Raw genomic sequence first — 21,418 nt, 5'->3', positions numbered from 1 at the left:
GTCAGCACAGGTTCATCAACTGTAACAAATATACTGCTCTGGTGGGGGATGTTGATACTGGGGGAGGCTGTGTGTGGATGGGGGTAGGGAGTATATGGGAAATCTCTGTAACTTCCACTCAATTTTGTTGTAAATTTAAAACTTTTCTTTAAAAAAGTCTATTTTTGAAAACGTGCTTGAGCCACATATGGGGGATTTCTACTTTTTTATTTACACATTCATGTTTTCTAAATTTGTTAGAGGGCACATCTATTAATTACTTTTGTAATTAAGAAATACTAAAGATCAAAAGAGAAAAGAAGATAAAAACCTTCCAGAAAGTAGGCATAGAGGGAACTTACCTCAACATAATAAAGGCCATATATGACAAACCCACAGCCAACATTGTTCTCAATGGTGAAAAACTGAAACCATTTCCACTAAGATCAGGAAGAAGACAAGGTTGCCCACTCTTACCACTATTATTCAACATAATTTTGGAAGTTTTAGCCACAGCAATCAGAGAAGAAAAAGAAGTAAAAGGAATCCAAATCAGAAAAGAAGTAAAACTGTCACTGTTTGCAGATGACATGATACTATACATAGAGAATCCTAAAGATGGTACCAGAAAACTACTTGAGCTAATCAATGAATTTGGTAAAGTAGCAGGATACAAAATTAATGCACAGAAATCTCTTGCATTCCTATACACTAATGATGAAAAATATGAAAGAGAAATTAAGGAAACACTCCCACTTACAACTGCAACTAAAAGAGTAAAATACCTAGGAATAAACCTACCTAGGGAGACAAAAGACCTGTATGCAGAAAACTATAAGACACTGATGAAAGAAATTAAAGATGATACAAACAGATGGAGAGATATACCATGTTCTTGGATTGGAAGAATCAACATAGTGAAAATGACTATACTACCCAAAGCAATCTACAGATTCAATGCAATCCCTGTCAAACTACCAATGGCATTTTTCACAGAACTAAAACAAAAAATTTCACAATTTGTATGGAAATACAAAAGACCCCGAATAGCCAAAGCAATCTTGAGAAAGAAAAATGGAGCTGGAGGAATCATGCTCCTGGACTTCAGACTATACTACAAAGCTACAATAATCAAGACAGTATGGTACTGCACAAAAACAGAAATATAGATCAATGGAACAGGATAGAAAGCCCAGAGATATACCCACACACATATGGTCACCTTATCTTTGATAAAGGAGGCAAGACTATACAATGGAGAAAAGACAGCCTCTTCAATAAGTGGTGCTGGGAAAACTGGACAGCTACATGTAAAAGAATGAAATTAGAACAGTCCCTAACACAATACACAAAAATAAACTCAAAATGGATTAAAGACCTAAATGTAAGGCCAGACATTATAAAACTCTTAGAGAAAAACATGGACAGAACACTCTATGACATAAATCACAGCAAGATCCTTTTTGACCCACCTCCTAGAGAGATGGAAATAAAAACAAAAATAAATAAATGAGACCTAATGTAACTTAAAAGCTTGTACACAGCAAAGGAAACCATAAGCAAGATGAAAAGACAACCCTCAGAATGGGAGAAAATATTTGCAAATGAATCAACGGACAAAGGATTCATCTCCAAAATATACAAGCAGCTCATGCAGCTCAATATCAAAAAAATAAACAACCCAATCCAAAAATGGGCAGAAGACCTAAATAGATATTTCTCCAAAGAAGATATACAGATTGCCAACAAACACGTGAAAGGATGCTCAACATCACTAATCATTAGAGAAATGCAAATCAAAACTACAATGAGGTATCACCTCACACCGGTCATAATGGCCATCATCAAAAAATCTAGAAACAATAAATGCTGGAGAGGGTGTGGAGAAAAGGGAACCCTCTTGCACTGTTGGTGGGAATGTAAATTGATACAGCCACTATGGAGAACAGTATGGAGGTTCCTCAAAAAACTAAAAATAGAACTACCATATGACCCAGCAATCCCACTACTGGGCATATACCCTGAGAAAACCATAATTCAAAAAGAGTCATGGACCACAATGTTCATTGCAGCTCTACTTACAACAGCCCGGACATGGAAGCAACCTAAGTGTCCATCGACAGATGAATGGATAAAGAAGACGTGGCACATATATACAATGGAATATTACTCAGCCTTAAAAAGAAACGAAATTGAGGTATTTGTAGCGAGGTGGATGGACCTAGAGACTGTCATACAGAGTGGAGTAAGTCAGAAAGAGAAAAACAAATACCGTATGCTAACACATATATATGGAATCTTAAAAAAAAAAAAAAAGGTTCTGAATAACCTAGGGGCAGGACAGGAATAAAGACGCAGACATAGAGAGTGGACTTGAGGACAAAGGGAGGGGGAAGAGTAAGCTGGGACAAAGTAAGAGAGTGGCATGGACTTATATATACTACCAAATGTAAAATAGATAGCTAGTGGGAAGCAGCCGCATAGCACAAGGAGATCAGCTCGGTGCTTTGTGTCCACCTGGAGGGGTGGGTTAGGGAGGGTGGGAGGAAGACGCAAGAGGGAGGAGATATGGGGATGTATGTATATGTATAGCTGATTAACTTTGTTATACAGCAGAAACTAACACACCATTGCAAAGCAATTATACTCCAATAAAGATGTTAAAAAAAAAGAGAGAGAAAGGAGGGATAAACACTATCAGTCTAGACATACAGTCCACACTCTGCATCCCACACATGCCCAGTAACAGGCAGAATGTGAACATGCTCATAGCTCTCTGACCACCAATAAGAGCATCAGTGCTTCTCCCTGAACACCCACAGGACCACGCATTTTCACTGATGACCTCGCAGAGGGAGTGGAAGGCTGCTCATCTGCAGGAGATTTGCTCAAACCTGGCCCTGGGAGAAATGGAGCCTGGGACCCAGTGGGGGTTGGAATCTATGCAAGACATCCAGGGAAGTTTCTGAGCCTGGCACCCTGTTCTTTCAGGCAGACCCAGATGAGGTATTTTTCTCATAATTATAACATTTACACATTTTTATTTTAAAATATTCAGACAATACAAAAAACTATGAAGAAAAGAATCAATAACCTATAGCATCCACATCCTAGTTATAATGTGACCTAGAGTTAATAACATATTGGTGTAAATTCTCCCAAACTTTAAAATTCACATGTTATATCTATATCTAAGACGTGTGCATATAAACACATATGTATGCACACATCTTAGATATAATATATACCTGATTGATATATTTACTTATTTCCATTTCTTTTTAAATGCCTTTGGACTGGAGCTTTTACCTTTTAAAAAATTTTATTTTGAAATAATTTTAGATTTACAGAAAATTTGCAAGGAGAGAGTTCCTGTCTGAACTTCACTCACCTTGCCCTAATATTAACACCTTACATACACCTAAGAATGGTCCACTTGTCAAAACTAAGAAATTAACATTAGTACTGTACTATAAACGTAAATTCAGACATTGTTCAGATTTTTGTGTACTTATGTCCTTTTTCTGGTCCAGCATACCACATTGCATTGGGACAAATAAGTTTTCACAAATTTCACCTGCTTCTTAAGTTGCTCCCTTTCTTTCCCCACATGTAGCACTAACCTGGGGTCAGAGTGCCTTCCTTCATTTTTCTATCACCTTGCTTTCAGGCCAATCATTTGCTTTCCTTATGTGCTTCTCCATAGACTGCCTTTAGGGTCCCCATAGATATGAGGTCTCCATGAAGATTCATTTAGTCAAACAAATCCTGCTCACTGCCCCCTCTCTGAGTAGACTGATTCCAGGAGCCAGAGGTTTGCCCATCAGGAGACATCTCACCCAGGACAGGACTGGACCCACTGTGTTCTGGCTTCCTTCATTGTCCATCTTCCCTATACTTTCCACTGTAATTTCACTCCATGACTTCCCTGGGCATGTCACCTGGGGGCCTAACCCTTTACCTGCTTTCTCATTCATACAATCCCTGCATCACCTTAAAATGCCTCCAAGATGCCTGAAGCATTTTGTGATGATCTTCGTGGTCCTTCCTTTGAAATGTCTATCCAAACTTTATATAGCCACCAACTCTTCAAATCATTAGGGGAAGCTCCAGATGCCCTTATTTTCGACCATCTGTATGAAAAAAAAATTTTTTTATAAATTTATTTACTTATTTTTTGGCTGCGTTGGTTCTTCGTTGCTGTGCGTGGGCTTTCTCCAGTTGTAGCGAGCGGGGTCTACTCTTCGTTGTGGTGCGCGGGCTTCTCATTGCAGTGGCTTCTCTTGTTGTGGAGCACCAGCTCTAGGCACGCGGGCTTCAGCAGTTGTGGCATGCGGGCTCAGTAGTTGTGGCTCACAGGCTCTAGAGCGCAGGCTCAGTAGTTGTGGTGCACAGGCTTAGTTGCTCCGCAGCATGTGGGATCTTCCCAGACCAGGGATCGAACCCGTGTCCCCTGCATTGGCAGGCGGATTCTTAACCAGTGCCCCACCAGGGAAATCCCTGTATGAAAATTTTTGACAGCAATTTTTTTTTGTCTCTGGCACAGAGAGTTGGACAAATGTCTTCAGTTGATGGTACATCATTTCATCATTGGTAGGTAGGTGCCCTCTTTTATTCTTTTCCCATTCATTCCCCTAACCATTTATTTTTCTCCCCACCCTATAAAGGGCACTCACTATAATATGTGCAATGTACGTCCACAGGTATATAGGTATTCCTAAAAGATACATAGTGCTCTTTTATGGATAGATGTGACTTCAGTCTACGTAAATGTTATTGTACCATAGATCTTATTGTATTTCTTCTTTACATGACACATGTTTTTAAGATTGATGTGTGGCTCTAAGTACCTCTGGTTCATTGTGTCTGGTGGCTACACAGTACTTCCAAGCATGCATCTACACATTTCACTGCTTCATTTCTCCAGGGATGACACCCAGGTTTGCCTCCACACACAATCCACCGACAAATATACTTGTTTATGTTCCATTATGGGCCTGTTTGAGAGTTTTGGGCGAGCAATATACCCAAGAGTGGGATCGCTGGCTCTTTGGGTATAGCATATTTAAATTCATGAAATAGAGTCAGATGGCTTCTAGAATAGTTCTACAAGTTTATACTCCCACCAGCAATGGTTCCGTTTTCCCCACATCCTTGCCAACACTTGGTAAGTGATATATGACTTGTCTAATTTTTGCCAATCTAATGATGCAAAGTGATATCATGTTTTAATTTGCATCACTCAGAATGCTTCTAAGTTTGAGCATATCTTTACACACTTGCCAGCTCTTCTGATTTCCCTTCTATGATTTCCTAATTTATCCATTGCTCACTTTTCCATTGGATTTCTGGTCTTTTTTCTTGTTGATCTTCGGGAGTTTCCTGTACATTGCAGGTAGTAATCCTGAGTCTGAGCAAATCTGATTCCTAGATACAGACTGCTCCAGAAATAGGTTTTTTCAATTACTGTAAATATGCTTTTCCTCTTTACTATCCATTGATAAAGCCAACCACCGTTTTGTGGTTGAGCCACCGTCTGTGTTCTGTGAAATCCACAACTGTGATAAGGCCCCGTGCCATCAAGCAGCCCGGGCTGACCCGGGCATATGAGTAGAGGAATGGCATGATTTCAGAAACCTCTGAACCTGCCCATGGCCTTGAGGGGTTAGATCTGCCACAGCTCTCATAGGCCCTGGGTAATATACAAAGCAAGAGAAACAGGCAGAACTGGGGAAGGCTGCTACCACTAGTGACTTAAGGACCCAAAGTTCACACATAAGTGTTCTTAGTCCGTATGAAACTAAGCTGCTTTTTCTACAGTTTAAAGTTTCCATCTGCAATGTTGAATGAGAAACAGAGTGAAGAGGGAAAGCAAGCTGTTGGGGTGTAAACTGCTTTACTCATGATGACGACAACCTCTGTCTGTTTGAAGTGAGCCTTGGCCAGACCTAAAAGGCTCTATTTTCTCAATAACCTGATACCAGCTTCTGTCACTAGCCATGGCAGCTGCACTGAGCTGTGGGCTCCCGTGTGTTATTTTTATCCCCAATACTCACTGAGACCCACTTGGTCACCAGTATGTTCAAAGAAGGGTTTGGGGGCCTGATGCTACCATCTACCTCACAGGGATAAATGCCACATGCACAAGAAGGATTTTCATTAACTGGCTGGGTAAGGCTCCCACTTGCCCTCAGAACAAGGTCCCTTAGTAAAAGCTGGATCACAGAACTCAGCCGTGGCCAGGAGGCCTCAGCAACTCTTCCTGGTCTCTCTCTCTGAATCAGAGGGGTCATGACCAGCTGTATGGGGGAGGATGGCTGCCCTTCTCAGAGAGGCCAGGCCCTTTGGTGGTCACTATATGGAGAAAGGAGTCAGAAGAGAAGAAATTGAGTCATGAATCCCCACCCAGCAATAGAATATTTCTCTTCCTGGGTGCAGCCATCTTGCCTTCAGACCTGGACTTGCCTCCCTTCCTCAGCACCACTATCAGAACAGTTAAACCAGAGCATGGCATAAACAACCTTGAGGTCGTCAGATCTTATCTTCTTTGAGTCCCTTCTGATACCAAGGCCCTCGCACTGCCCGTTAGGCAATTCCACCCAGCTTCCCAGCCAGAGTTCTGAGCGCCACCTGATCCTTGGTCGCCCTTCACCCCCAACCCAGCAGAGGCCGCTAGAGTGATGCAGATGAAGCCAGAGTTGGCCAGAGCAGTGAAAGGAGGTCCCAGAGGCTGGCAGAATACCCTGTCCTCTAGAAGCTCTGAGTCCAAGCACCCAGCTGGGACAAGCGCTCTGAGCCTCCTGCTTGGAGTTCCCCTTATCCTTCTCAGATGTGAAGATAGGGCCAGACTATTTCCATTTTATTATTTTTTAAAATATGTTTACTACTTCCATATTTTTTGGCTCCTGATGTTTTTTAATTGCCAAAAAATAGTTACTAAATTGTGGTCTATTTCAAATGTTTATACTTAGTAAATTAAAGCTTGTGACCCCCCCCCATACACACATACATACACACATATAATGCAGCATAATGGTGCAATTCACAAGCCATATGAAAATAATAATCGTTTACAGCACACTACAGCTGGTGATCTGGTAATGGGACAAGTTTGGGATGCATGTTTTCTGCTAATCCCAGTGAGTGAGGCTGAGTGTAGCTCTTTGATGGATCTAAAACCCCACACATTTAAGGTCTGTATTTGAGGCCCTTCATAAACGTGAGGCCCTAGCTAAATGGCCACTGGTCCACTGTCCCCTCTCCACCCCCACCCTCCACGGACCAGGCCACAGTGAAATATGACACTAAGTGCAGAGTGGATAAGAGGAAGGTGGAGAGGGTTCAAGAGTTACTGGTCCCCCTCTTCCAGCTCCCAACCTGTCACCCTCAGTGGAGAAATGCTCTCCGCTGGCCGGAGGAGCATAGCTGGATGGCGAGGGGAAAGCTTCTCTGTACCTGGCTGTTCTCTGTACAAGCCTCCATCCCAAAGTCTCCACTCTGGTTCATTATTCCCTCCCCTTAGGCCCCAGACCCTTTTCCTGTGTTTGTGTTGTTTTTGTCAAAGCAGGAAGTCTTCCTGGAAATATTCCAGAAATCCAGCATCCTCCTCCTAACCCAGGGGACACTGGCCTCATGTGCGCCCCACAACCGCACCTCAACTCTGGGCTAGAACAATGATGCCAGAGCAACAGGAAGCCATCTTCCCAGGGACCCAGCATCTTGCCCTCAGGGTGAACATCAGCACTGGGCCTGCCTCTGTCCCTCAGCAGCACTCAGAACAACTCCTTGCAGTAGAAAACAATAACCAGGGAGGGAAAAAAGTGAAGTTTTTTAAAGCAATTTGAAAAATGTGGAAGAGTGCTAGGAGGAAAGCACTAGCCCATGTTTCTACAGTGCTGCTCTTCCTCATGCCCCTTTTTTCCACCCAGGACCTGAAGGCTGAGCACCATGACTACCCAGCCAGATCTGCTGTGTCTGGTGGGTGCTCAGTCTTTCAACCTCCACCTCCTTGTTCAGCTATTAGAATCCACATGTCATCTAGTTGTCACCAGAGATGATGAGGCTAATGTGAGTGCCTGGCAAGGCCACAGTGTGTTCCCTCCCCTGGGAAAGTTGCTTTGCAGACCAATAGCTCGGGTGTCAAGAGTCTGGGGATGCTATTCCTCTTGGATGCTCCTGGAAAAGGGGGGTTCTGTGGCCAAAATATATTTGGTGGGGCTTCATACACAGGTTCACAATCCTTTATCCACAATGTTGAAGTCCAAAAAGTCCTGAAAACCAAAAGCTTTTTCATAACTCAGGGACAGAACCTGACCTAAATTGATCTGTAAGTTTTCAGATTCTTTATTTAACCTACTTAGTGTGACTATCCAGAAGTTTTTCTGCAGAAATATGTGATTACAGGGCCTGTCCCACTCTGCTGGGGATGCTAGGGGATAAATAGCATATTCACCACATTACCTTATTGAAATCTGAAAAATTCTGAATTCCAAATACATCTCATCCCAAGGGTTTGGGGTAATGGATTGTGAACTGTATAAATGCCCTTATTGGACCTTTATTCTGAACATAGTATTTCAAGGGCTCTGAGAAGCCTTGTTGTAGACAAGAAACTAAGTCCACAGAGCATTCCCCAAACTTATTTGGCTACAAAAATCTTTGTTCCACTTAGTATCTACTAACACCTCCCGGAATTTCCATGTGGACACTTTGGGAAACACAGGATGTTTAGAAGAATTTAACTGTCTAAGAATGGACTCTCAGATGTAGGAAAAGGTGGATCTTCCTGAGCGCTCTTAGATCCTAGGCCCTAGGGACAACTTTTCCTCACTCTCAGGGCTAAGAGAGTGGGCAAGATGAAAAGCTATAATAGGGAAGACAGAGGCAAGACTTTGATGACTCATGTAGGCCTGGAACAGGGACAAGGTCTGCTGGAAAGCCCAATTAGGACAGACACATCTGTTGAGAGTCAAACCGCAGAGCCAGACAAGAACCAGGAGGGAAACAGTTAAGAGTTCAGGTAAAGATTGGAAACCGAGAGATATGCAGGATCTAAAGCAGGGGTCCCCAACCACCTGTCCTTGGCCTGTTAGGAACCAAACCGGGCCGCACAGCAGGAGGTGAGTGGAGGGAGAGTGAGCCAGCAAAGTTCATCTGCCGCTCCCCGTCACTCTCCATCGCTAGCATTACCGCCTGAACCGTTGCGTGCATTACTGCCAGAACCATACCCCCACCCCTGGTTCATGGAAAAATTGTTTTCCATGAAACCGGCCCCTGGTGCCAAAAAGGCTGGGGACCGCTGATCTAAAGCACTCAGGAGTACAAGTACCCAACACAAAACATCCTCGAAACTAAGGCAGTGTTTTGCCTCATCCTCTGAGTTTTTACACGCTTCCTATAAAGACCCACTTTATAGGAGTCTGGAGTTTACAGGTAGAAAGACAAGGGAGGGCTCCTGGCCTGTGTGTTAAATCAGTGAATAGGCAGGTAACCCACCAAATATTCTCTCTTGACCCCGGTGGAAGGGATACTTTTGAGAATAGCATATTCAGGCAATAAGGTTTGCAATATTCTTCTTGTGTCTCTGGTCTCTTGGCTGCTGCTTGTTATCATTTGTTGAAATTATGCATTGACCAGAAATGTTGGGCTCCAATACCATGTGTCATCAGGATCAGAGCTGGGAGCCCTGGCCTATCAGAATAGGGTTGTGAGGAGGCAGTCATCTTGGCTAGTATCCCTTAACAGTCCTGGGTCTATCAGGTGGCGGGAAACTCTTCAGAGTTAGCTCTGGGTAACTCTAGGATAATTCATCATTGGTTTTCTCTGAACTCTTAAAACTGGTGCTTGGGAGCAGCAGGAGCATACTGGGAAAAGGATGTGTCCGGTCCATCCAGGGCTTTGTTGCCACTGACCCCTGTCTCTTGCTGCTGTAAGTACAGTATACACAAGTCCTTAAAAAAAAAGTTTTTTCTAAAACTCTCACGCTCACCCTCTGGCTACCTCCCTATGTCTGCCCTTTACAATTCATTCTCTGTCTCAGGATTTCTCAACCTTGGCACTATTGACATTTGGGACCAGATAATGCTTTGCTGTGTGTGACTGTCTTTTGTAGGATGTTAGTTACCCACTAGATGCCAGTAGCATCCCCCTAGCTGTAACAGCCAAAAATGTTTCCAGACACTGCCAGATGTCTCCTGAGGGGCAAAATCACTCCCTGTTGAGAACCACTGCTCTATCTGAATGAAGAAGTAGCATTGCAGACTGAGTGAGTGCCTCGGAGAGACCCCAGCTTTGCCCTGGGCTAGCTGTGTGCTGAGACATCTATAGTATTTCCTGTGTGACCCTGTAATGTTTCCCACTGAATTTAACCTCTCTAAGCCTCAGTTTCCTCACTCATAAAATAGAGAAAAAATAATGGTAAATATCTCAGGCTTGCTGGGAGGATTAAATGAAGAAACTTATGTAAAAAGATTATAGTGTTTGGCATAAAAGAGCATTCCAATACCTGTGGGTTATTATTAACCCCTGTCCCTAGGTCCTCCACACCTGCCTTCAAAGTGACCACTAACTGATCTTAAACTTGTTTATAAAACACTTCATGATCTGACCTTACCTCTTTAACTTCATTTCTCCAACACTCCCTCCAAACTCAACACTCCAGAGCTTTCGAGTGCTTGCAATTCCAGGGAAGCAACCAAGATTTTTTTATGGCCCCTGCAGTCTTTGTACTTGTTGTGATGTTCCGTATGCCTGGTTCTCTCTTCTCCCCTGGCTAACTCCTATGTACACTTCGAGTCTCAGCATGGACAGCACCAGGTCCAGGAAGGCTTCCTCTCCCCGAGTCTGGCCAGAGGAGCCTTCTTTGCACCTTCCCCATCATCACGCTTCTGACATTGCGTAGCCATTGCCTGGTTCTCTGTCTCAATCACTCTCCCGACGGGGATCTCTGTGAAGCGAGGGATGCTGCATTGCTCTCTGCAGTCTCCAGTACCTAGTACAGTGCCTGATGTCCAACAGGATGCCATAGTGCTTGTCCAGTCAATGACTAACACTGTGAATTACTTTAGCACTAATATGGAAAAGGATTCTCTTTTTCTCTTCTTTCTCGGGTAAACATGTATTATTCTTTCTGTTTGAATAGGGAGTACTTGCAAATGGAACAAAATTTAAAAGTTATCAAAGAAGAGTAAGAGAGAAAAGTAAGGCTCCCTTTCCTGTCCTCCAACCACCCACTTTCCCTTCCTAGAGACAACTACAGTACCATGCAACCTTCCACAGATGTCCAACTATGCATTTTAAACAGAGCCTTTGTAATGTAGCACTGTCAGGACTCCAACCTGGGCAATAGGCAAGAGTCCTCCTGACTCCCCAAATCCCACTTTCCATACTCAAGAAAATTGTCTCATTGGGTGCAGGAAACAAACTTTAGACTCTCCTCAAAGGCAGCAAGGTAGAAGGTGGGAAAATCTGGTAGATCCCAGCATGCCCACCACCCTCAAATCTCCTAAACTGTACAAACACACAGACACACACACACACACACACACACACACAGTAAAAGCAGAAGTGTGGGGATGCTCTAGGGGACCTTCCCTGGTGCGGTCACCTGCAAAGCCCCACCCTCTCCCTCACTATCTTGAGAAATCTGAGTGAAGGGGAGGGCCAGGCCCAGCTTCAGGCTTCCTCCTCTCTCCCCAGTAAGAGGAAGCAAGTTCGATGCTTAGTCACTTCCCATTGGGTTGGGCTTTACCTGGGGGTCTGAGTCACACACAGGTGCCTGGGAGGGAAAGGTGCTGCCCAACATGACACAGCTGCCTGCCCAGGAAGGAGATTAGCCGTTGGGGGTTGCAGGGACCACTACAAGTCTGATTATGGATGCTAAGAACCCCTGCTCTACGAGGGACTTTGGAGTCCCAGGCCAGGGGCAAGGCCTTAGGATAGAGAATCAAGAATCTGGGGCTCCTTTGCCTGTCTATGTTCCAGGCACTTGGTGGGCCCTCAGTAAATGTCATTTCCCTTCTCCTCTCTCTGAGTAGAGGAGAAAGTCCAGGGCCTGAGGAACACCAATAAACATGTGACTGACCAAACATCTCAGCCACGCCAGGGACTTCCTGGAGCCAGCCAGACATGACCAACCCAACCCTGGGAGAAGCTGGATTGCAGACTGGGGACCTTCACCTCTGCTTGACTTTCAGTGTCCCTGAAGCAACTATTTCCACTCCCATTAAGCTGTGCTAACTATAGTAGGCAAATAGTGGCCTCCCAAAGATGTCAACATCCTAATCCCTGGGACTTATGAATATGTTACCTTATATGGCGAAGGAGACTTTGCAGATATGATTAAGTTAAGGATCTTGAGATGGGGAGATTGTCCTGAATTATCCAGGTGGACCCAATATAATCACAAGGGTCCTTTAGACGGAAACAGAAGGACCAGAGTGAGAGGAAGGGATGTAATGAAGGAAACAGAGGTCAGAGTGTTATGGGACCATGAGCCAAGGAATGTGGGCAGCCTTTAGAAGCTGGAAAAGGCAAGGAAATAGGTTCCACCTAGACCCTCCAGTCCTGCTGATTCATTTTTGACTTTTGACCTCTAGAACTGTAAGATAATACATTTGTATTATTCTAAGCTACTATATTTGTGGTCCTTTGTTATAGCAGAAATTGGAAACTAATGTAGATTTTGGTACCAGGAGTAGGGCACTGATGTAACAAATACCCTAAAAACTAAGTGGCTTTGGAATTGGGCACTAGGCAGTGAATGGAAGAATTTTTAGAAGCATGATAGAAAAAGCCTAGGTTGTCTTGAACAGCCTGTTAGTAGAACTATGGATGTTAAAAACTCTACTGGTGAGGGATAAGAAGAAAGTGAAGAGCACAGTAGAGAAAACTTATATTGTTTTAGATAATATCTAAATCATAAACAGAATATTTGTAAAAATATGGACATTGAAGGTACAGCTGGTGAAGGCCTGGAAGTGAGGAATATTTTATTGGAAACTGGAGAGGGGGGTGTCTTTGTTATATAGTGGCAGAAACTTAGCTGAATTTTATCCTATAGTTTTATGGAAAGCAGAACTTGTGAGGAATGAACCTGGGTTTTTAGCTTAGGAGATTTCCAAGCAAAGTGTTGAAGGTGCAATCTGATTTATGTTTGATCTTTATAGTAAAATGTGAGAGGAAAGAAGTAAATTGAGGGAAGAACTCTGAATAAAAAGGAACCAGGACTTAGTGGTCTGGGAAATTCTCACCCTATCCAGATTGGAAAAGATGTTATAATTAGCAGATTCACTCTCAGGAAACAATACTCTAGAGAGAAAGTCAAATTTGTGGCTGGACGACCTTCTGCTAATACAAAAAGTCAGAGCATTTATTACTACAAAGTGCTCTTACAATGGACTGGGCATGTTACTCATGGATCCCTACAACCATCTCAGCAGAATCCAGAGATAGAGACGGGATCATCCAAGAAAAATCTGTGGAGGAGACTTTTATCTAATGGAGTGAATGCCTATGACATACATGGGAGACCCACAAGGTTCTTAAGAATTTTATATCAGTAGAAACACTGCCAATTTGGACTGAAAGTGACAGAGAAAACAAAATGAAAGAAGATTATCAGACTCTCAACATTCCACAGGCAGGAAACAGGGTGATAAAAGTTCTTGCTGTAAACATAAGTTACCCTTCAAGTAAAAGGAAGAATGACTCTGAGAGAGGAGGGGCAACCCCAGAGGACAGAGCCTTGAGCCACAGAGGATTATTCTCAGTCCTTGAAACCTAATGGAGTTTGCCCAGCAGTATTTTGACATTTCTTGGGACCAGTGACTTCTTTTTTCCTTCCATTTTCTCCCTTTTTAAATGAGAATGTCTATAACTATTATCCTATGCCTATTCCTAGAAGCAGATAACTTGTTTCTTGAGTTTCACAGGTTCATAGATGGAGAGAACATGGGTCTTAGGATGGATTATATCCAGTGCCTCACTCATACCTTATTTAAGAATATTTAGATGATGAAAGTTGGGGCTTTTGAGGTGATGGGATTTTAGGCTTTGAGCTCATGCTCTAATGGGTCGAGATTTGGGAGGATGTTGGAATGGGGGTGAGTGTATTTTGCATATGTGATGATTGTGAATCTTTGGGGGCCAGAGAGCAGACTGTTGTAGGCCAAATAATGACCCTCAAGAATATCCACATCCTAATCCCTGGAATCTATGACTATGTTAGCTTACATGAAAAAAGGGACTTTGCAGATGTGATTAAGTTAAGGATCTTGAGATGGGGAGGTTATTCTAGATTATCTGGGTAGGACTGACATAATCACAATGTATAAGGGGATCTTTGTAAGAGGGAAACAGGAGAGTCAGAGTGAGAGAGGGAGATGTGATGCCAGAAGCAAAGGTCAGAGTGATGTGGAGTCATGAGCTAAGGAATGTGGGTAGCCTCTAGAAGCTAGAAAAGGCAAGGAAATGGATTCTGCTCCCCTAGAATCTCCAGAAGGAATTCAGCCCTGCTGACCCATTTGGGATTTCTGACCTCCAGAATTGTAAAATAATGCCTTTATGTTATTTTAAGTCACTAAATTTGTGGTAATGTGTTACAGCAGCAGTAGAAAACTAATACACTAACACTTTTCCTACACCAAGCTCCACACCACTCAAGCCAACCTACTCCCCCTCCCACCTGAGGCCCTTCCCACCTTTCTATCTCCTCCCGATTTCCAACTTGACATTTCTAACCTCCCCCATAGGATTCCACCAGTTGTTTCCTTGGCACTCCTTCGCTTTCTCTTGTTTCCTGATTCTTCCCAGATCTGCATCATCCTTTAACCTGATGGTTCTTAACCCTAACGATACATTAAAATCACTTGGGTGGGGTGGGAGGGACGACTTGTATAAAATATTGAAGCCCCATCCCAGACCAATTAAATCAGACTCTCTGGAGGTGGGGTTCAGATATCAGGTCACTGTTAAAGTTCCCCAGGTGATTCTAACATGCATCCATCATTCAGAATGCCTGTGGACCCGGGTTATCAAACTTTCACATGCATAAGAATCACCTGGAGAACTCTGAATGTGGCTGCCAGGTCCTCAGGTCCAGAGATTTGGGGTCAATACATCTGATACTCATCCTGCTTTTCTAACAAGCTCCCCAGAAGTTCAGATGCAGGTGGCATTTGGAACTTTGAGAGACATTTCCACAGCCTTCTGTCTGCTCCCTCCCCAGGAGACTCAGCTAACTGATAAAATGAATTCCTTAGATCAGTGATTCTCAATCTTTGATGAATACCAGAATCACCTAGGGAGCTTGCTAAAAATACAGTTACCAATACAGTAAAAATACAGATACCAATCCAGTTTTGTTTAACCACGTTATGGTTAACAAGCTCCCCAGGTGGTTCAGTGTGCATACTGAAGTCTGAGAATCAATGCCTTAGATGGGTGGCTCTCAAACTTGAGTATGTAACAGAATCACCTGGAGGTCTTGTTAAAACACAGATTGCTGGGGCACCCCCCTAGAGTTGCTGATTCAGTAGGTTTGAGTGGGACCTGATAATTTTGCACTTCTAACATGTGCTAGGTGATCTGAAGTTGCTGATTTAAGGACCGTACTTGGAGAGCCACTGCTTTAGATGGATGTTCTAAGCAAAGTGTTTATCCCACCCCGTGCCTCTGTCCATCCTTCCTCCTCATTCTCTCAGCCATGAAGTAGTCCAGCTAAGGAGAGAGAAAGGGCCAAGGTAAGTGCCTGAGGGAGTCTTGATGTGATGGGGCTACAAGAAGGGGCGGCTGTCAGAGCAGGACTTCTGGTAAGCTTACCATTGGGGCATCTGGCAGAATTCTAATAGCCCTCCAAGGCCAGGGATGGTGGCCAAATTCCAGTGGAGAATAAAAGTGATCTGATCGATAGCTGTTAACTCCACATATATGTCCAGCTCCCCTGGGGCTCAAAAGCTTAGAGTTCCCCAGGCACAGCCTCTCAGCCTGTGACGGAAAGAGGTATACAGGTGTAGTGAGGAGTAAGAGAAAATCTGAGGTAGGGGCTGACGCATGTCACCAGGCTAATCAGGGGGAAAGCCCAACTGGAGCTAGAGTCCTGTTCACCCGTGGCACTGACGCCAGCTCTGGAAAGAGAGAGCTAAAGAGACTGCAGAGAAAGGATGAGAAGAACCAGGTGAGAAAGGAAAGTCATTCCCTTTCCTTTATATTCAGAGGGAGTGAGAAAGTAAAGGCAATTGGCAGACCACAGAAAAGGGGGATGGAGGGATTGGGTTGAAAACACCATCAGCCAGAGTTCTTACAAAATCGACTTCACCTTCACACCCTGCATGCAGAACTTGGTTATGTGCCAAGTGCATATGATCTTCCCGAACACCAGAAGTCATGTCTCAGTTCTAGGAAGCCATAAGGCAAACAGCTAGATACAGCTTCTGCTAATCCCCTTATACATACCACAGACCCATCCACCAGTTCACTGACAGTGCATCACAGGACTGGGAGGTTTTGGAGAAATTCCTTCAGTCAGAACCACAGTCACAGGGCTGAACAGACCTGGGATGTTTAGGAAACAAGCGTCAACCCCCACAGGTTTGGATGACATCACCACTTAGTGATTATGGTGATGAGGATTTTTCCAATTGAGTGGACAGAGTCACATAGGCCATCATCAGCAGGTCTAGCTTGCCCTGTAGATACTGATCCTCAAAATTGCACCAGTAGTAACTCTAGTTCGGTCAACTACCTACTAGATATGGCTTTAGGGAAATCACTTACAGTGAAGCCTCAGTTTCTCACCTGTAAAATTATGCAGTATCTTACTTATCCAAAGGCAGGAGGCTAAACCAAATGATACGTCCTTCTCCTCCTTTCACCCCATCCAGACTCCAAGTCTATCCTATCCCCCCCAAATCTCCCATATCTGTACCCTCCCCTCCCACATCACTGCCACTGCCCTGCTTCAGACACTCTTCAGCTCCTACCTGGCTAATTGTACTAGTCTCTGAGCTGGTTTTCCCTGCCCATAGTCTCATCTAGGCCAAAGAATCTTCTTTTACTCAAATCTTTCACACTGCTGTCACATGCTCCAAACTTTCTAATGACTCCCCATTACAATAAAATCCAAAGTCCTTCATGTGGCAGGCAGGGTCCTCTAGGCCCTCAGGTTTCAGCTCTCGGCAATTCCTCCAGCCAAATTGCCTCTCTAACATTGGCCCTGTACAGCCCATCCACTTGAACTACGTGCAGTTCCTTGAGGGCTCCATGCATTCTCCTTCCTCTTTACGTTTGCACATACTGTTTCCTGTACTCAGATTGTCATTTGTCCCTTCCATATTTGCCCTTTGAGACTCCACTGTTAGCCCTCCATGCCCATCTCACACATCTTCCTCATAGCTATGCTCTCACTATAGTCTGTTCATTTGCTTGTCTGTCCGTCACTTTACCTTTAGCCCATTGAAGCTGAGACTGGGGCTTTCATCTATACACCCAGTACACAGCACAGTGCCAGGCCCATGACCAGCTCTCGATAAATGTTTGTTAAATGAATGAGTGAAATGAGTGAGAATAAACCAATGAATCAGTGAATATCTTGAGTCCTCTCTCAGCCCCCAAACCTCACCAAATTGGCTGTAATGCCCTTCATTTAGAAGTCCTTTTAAAAAATGTAAACTCTTTGGGCTGGTAGCATATTAAAGTTAATGAGTTATTTTAGACCTTAACAAGGTGGTCAGGCAGAACAAGGGCACCAAAAAAAAAAAAAAAATGCCTGAGGAAAGGAAAAGAGGTATAAGGGCAATGGTGGAGAGGGCACCAGAGAGAAATTTCACCCCCATTTCCTTTTAAATGCAAATAATACTGTCTCATATGTACATATAGATTACAAATAACTTTCACATACTTTATGATGCCTCAATCCAGAAAGGTAGGTTGGATGGGTGTTATTAACTACATTGTACATAATCTCTCTCTTGGAGAGATTTGCAATACCACAGGAAATGGCTTATGACAAAATATGACAAAAGCAAAGGACAAGATACAAAATTATGTATAGAGTGTGAACACAACTATGTAAAAAAGAAGCAGAGAAAAAATGGAAACATCAGAATGCATTCATTCAGTAAACATTTATTAAGTATCTGCCATATTCTAGACATCATGCTTGATGCTGGGGATTTAGTGGTGATCAAAACACACTGTCAGGACTTCCCTGGTGGTGCAGTGGTTAAGAATCTGCCTGCCAATGCATGGGACACAGGTTCGATCCCTGGTCCAGGAAGATGCCACATGCTGCAGAGCAACTAAGCCCGTGCACCACAAACTACTGAGCCTGCGCTCTAGAGCCCGCGAGCCACAACAACTGAAGCCCGCGTGCCTAGAGCCCATGCTCTGCAGCAAGAGAAGCCAAAGAGAAGCCACCACAATGAGAAGCCTGTGCACCACAATGAAGAGTAGCCCCCACTCACCACAGCTAGAGAAAACTGGAGCACAGCAACGAAGACCCAACGCAGCCAAAAATAAATAAATAACTAATTTAAAAACCCAAAAAAAACCACACACTGTCCCTCATGGAGGTTACATTTTGGTGGGGAAAAGCAAACGTTAATCAAATAGTGATGCAGCAGAAGTAAAATTGCAACAGTGACAAGTGCATCAAAGAGGTGATACATAGTGTAATGAGACTGTAGACAAAATAGTGAGACCTTCTATAGTTAGAGGCAACCCAGGAAAGACTTCCTTGGCAAAGAGATCTCTGAAGCATGAGGAAGAACTTAACCAGTCGAAGAAAGTCCCACTCAGAAGGAACATGACTAACAAGGGCCCTGTGGTGAGAGAGGAACTGATGAGTAAGAGAATGGCTGAGTAGGGCAAGCCTGGGAGAGGTTGGTACCAGGTGGAGCTAAAGAGGAGGTAGGGGCTGGACCCTGCCCAAGCTAGCCAGCCAGGAGCAATGGGAGTTATTAAGCACATTTGCATTTTCGAAGATTTCTTGCTTCAGATGAGCAGAATGGATTGGTGGGGGTGTGGGGGGAGTGAAAAGAGAGATAGTCAATGGGGGAGGCCAGTTGGGAAGCTATTGTGGTGGTCTAGGCAAGAGTTGATGGTGGGATGGGCTCAGCTAATGGTGGTGGTGAAGATGGAGAGACATGGATGACCTCAAGAACTCTTAAGCAGGGCTTCCCTGGTGGTGCAGTGGTTAAGAATCCTCCTGCCAATGAAGGGGACACGGGTTCGAGCCCTGGTCCGGGAAGATCCCACCTGCCACGGAGCAACTAGGCCTGTGCGCCACAACTGCTGAAGCCCGCGCACCTGGAGCCCATGCTCCACAACAGAAGTGGCCACCACGATGAGAGGCCTGCACACCGCTGCGAGGAGTGGCCCGCGCTTGCCACAACTAGAGGAAAGCCCACGCACAGCAACGAAGACCCAACAGGGCCAAAAATAAATAAATAAATAAAATAAATTTAAAGAACTCTTAGGCAAATTGCCAGGATTTGGAGATGGATGGGATGGTAGGGGGTGTGCGGTGAAAGGAGAGAAGCATCTGGATGACTCTTAGGTTTCTGGATGTGAATGGAAGTGGTGCCATCACCCGAGACAGAGAGTAATGGAAGAAGCCCATCGGGTTGGGGCCTGAAGACAGGGCTGGTTCGGGGCAGGTTGAGTTTGAAGTGCCCTATATGTGAAAACCAAAAGAGGACGTCAAGTAGACAATGGAAAGTAAGGGTTTGGATCTCAGAGGAGAGGTCTGGCTGGAGATAATCATTGTAAATCAACTGTTGATTGATGGTAATTTAAGCCTGGGTGTGAATAAGACTGTGTGGGAGAAAGTTTAGGGTGGGAAGAGGGGCTGGTCTAGGGTCTGGTCTTGGGGAACCCAATGTTCAGGGCCAAGTAGAGGAGGTTGAGATGGCAAAGGAGACCCAAGAAGCTAGAGATGTTAACAATGGCTGTGGGGGTGAAGGGGGGATGAATTGGGAGATTGGGATTGACATATATACACTACTATGTATAAAATAGGTAACTAATGAGAGCCTACTGTATAGTACAGGGAACTCTACTCAGTACTCTGTGGTGAACTAAATGGGAAGGAAATCTAAAAAAGAGTGGATATATGTATACATATAACTGATTCACTTTGCTGCACAGCAGAAACTAACACAACCTTGTAAAGCAACTATACGCCAATAAAAATTAATTTTAAAAAATGGCTGTGGAATGCTATGGAAGCATTTTACTTTTATAGTTACTTTTACAATTGGGTGGAAATTTTTAGTTCAGAGAAAAAAAAACTTTTTATGCCTCCTTGACCTTAATTAACCTTCTAGATTTACTACCTGAGGGCAAGAAGTGATATTCAAAATATTTAACTAGCAGGACTTCAGAGTACCAACACATGGAAGGCAGCTGGAGGAGGGAAGGAATCTCAGAGGCCCCTGCTAGGGGCCCTTTGCCAGGCATTAACCCTGTGGTTGCTGGATTATGAAGAACTGGAAAGAGGCTGGGTGGCAGGGGACCATGTCAGGGGTGGGGTGTGTGTGGATCTTGGGACATCAGTGTTTTAGAGATTGAGCAGTACTGGCACCTGCTACTAAGTATCAGCCCTGCCTAAGGGTCCTCACCTGCTGGATCCCAGCAGCTCCTTACCCCCACCCCTACTCCATCCTTGCTCACTGCCCCTCCAACTCTTTCCTCTACCACAACAGTTTATTCATCACTTCTTGAGAACACCTTGCTTTTCTTTTCATGCCTTCATTATCTTCCCTATGCCTGGAATGCCTTTCTCCTCCTTGTTTGGCAAATTTCTTTGCATCTTTGCAGGCCCAGGTAAAATATCACCTCCTCTGGAAAGTCTCCCTTGATTTGCCAAGGCAGAATTACTTGCTTCCTCATCATTGTTCCACACATTTATACATACTTTTATTATAGCAAAAATATTACAATTTTTATCACATTAAACTGTGGTCATCGTTCTGTCTCCTTCGCAAAGTTGTGAGCTCCTTGAGGACTAGCACTATGTCCTATTCATTCCTGTAGCCCCAGCATCTAAAACAGTGCCTGGTGTCAAGGTCCTTAAAAAAAATTTTTTTAAGGTTGTTGAATGACTCCCAATGGGACTGCAAGGTCGGAAGGGGGCCTAGACTATCTTTTCTCCCAATTTGCTACTTAAAACTCAGCATCAGTACTAATATATGCTGCAACATGGATGAAACTGGAAAACATGGTAGGGAGAGAAGTCAGTCACAAAAGACTAGGTGTTATATGATTCTATTTATATGAAATGTCCAGAATAGGCAAACTCATAGAGACAGAAAGTAGATTAGGGGCTGAGGGGGTTGGGGAGAAAATCGGAGTGATTACTAATAGGTATAGGGTTTCTTTTTTTAAAATTTTATTGGATTATAGTTGATTTACAATGTTGTGTTAGTTTCAGGTGTACAGC

This window comes from Eschrichtius robustus, chromosome 7, assembly GCF_028021215.1.
Source record: "Eschrichtius robustus isolate mEscRob2 chromosome 7, mEscRob2.pri, whole genome shotgun sequence".
Taxonomy (NCBI): Eukaryota; Metazoa; Chordata; class Mammalia; order Artiodactyla; family Eschrichtiidae; genus Eschrichtius; species Eschrichtius robustus.
This window is presented reverse-complemented; position numbering follows the sequence as displayed.